Source organism: Echinococcus granulosus (assembly GCF_000524195.1).
Source record: "Echinococcus granulosus chromosome Unknown EG_S00030, whole genome shotgun sequence".
NCBI lineage: Eukaryota > Metazoa > Platyhelminthes > Cestoda > Cyclophyllidea > Taeniidae > Echinococcus > Echinococcus granulosus.
Genome location: NW_020170410.1, coordinates 1088 through 2364, shown reverse-complemented (window position 1 = coordinate 2364; position 1277 = coordinate 1088).

Sequence of the window (1277 nt, the reverse complement as noted above, 5' to 3'; positions counted from 1 at the left end):
AGTTATGTGGATTTGACTTTGGTAGACTACTTAAGCAGAATTGTGCCTTCGTTCGGTTCATAAGGCAAGGTTCAACACTTGCTCTTTGCTCCTGTCCAAATTTAATGAAATTTAACCTCGACAGTATTGAATCAAGCCTAGAGATTGCTGGAATACGACTACAACCCTTTCTTTTTCTCTGTTAATGCATGTAATGTGTGATTCGCATTTGATTGGCAGCCACCATGACCTTCCCTTTCTAGTTGGTGACGACGCCAACAGATTGCTTCCATCACTCCATTTGTACCACGGAGAATGGAGGGTCTTACTTAATGCGAGGGATCTTGATTTGGTTCATGACCAAAATTACAGCATTTGGTTCTGCGTGATGAATTGTTACGTTGTTGCAACGCACACCTCCAAGTGACGACGAAAGGTTAGCTTTCGGATCAGGATCGCAACTTATTTAAACGCGGCATATAAAGCAGGGCGGAGAGCATCACTTCCAATTATACAGTGTGATAAAATATCACTTCGTCCTATTGCGGTTTACAGGCTTTGTGATTGGGAAGGACATCTGTTAGGCCAAACCGCAGTGGCAGACAGCTTAATATACTCAGGCGCGATCAATGGTCTCCCCTCCCACATTTGCCTTTTTAAAGTAGGAAAACGTTTGCGGACAAACCCCTCACCTACTAATGCACGTTCGCTCAACCACATCTTTGCCCTTTGTAAGTGAAAACGATCAGGCACATTTCTTCCCTCTTCTAGCTGGGTCTTGCGAATGAGTCTGTGAGAGAAGCACTGTATGAAGCAATCGCTGACGCTAAAAGTCTCTCCATTGATGAAGCTCAGCAGACGTACATACTTTCCGTTCATTTGCCTAGCACAGCTGGATATTTATTCATGGCACCTTTTCAGGCAAAAATAAGCGGGCTTCTCGCATCACACAATGAAAATGGAAAAAAGGCATTTGTCATGCCTTGTTGCTAAGGTGGTCAGCAAATGCAGATAACATTCCCATTCCGATTCTTTAGAAGGCCTCTCTCGTGTCAAAGTGCCGAACATTCAGGAAACGTCTGGAAGCCAATGCTCTTGTTCCGCTCCCTTGATTAGCCAACACCACCCACAAATCGACTTTAGCTGTGCTAGCAATTGCTGTGACGTCAAGGCTAATTGAATTGGACGACTCTGAGCCTTTAGCAACCAAGCGGCAGTCAAGTAAGCGCACATCGTTTCTACACCTCACTGGTAGCGATTGGTGGTCTAGATATCTTCGTTGAAGTCGTTATCATTAA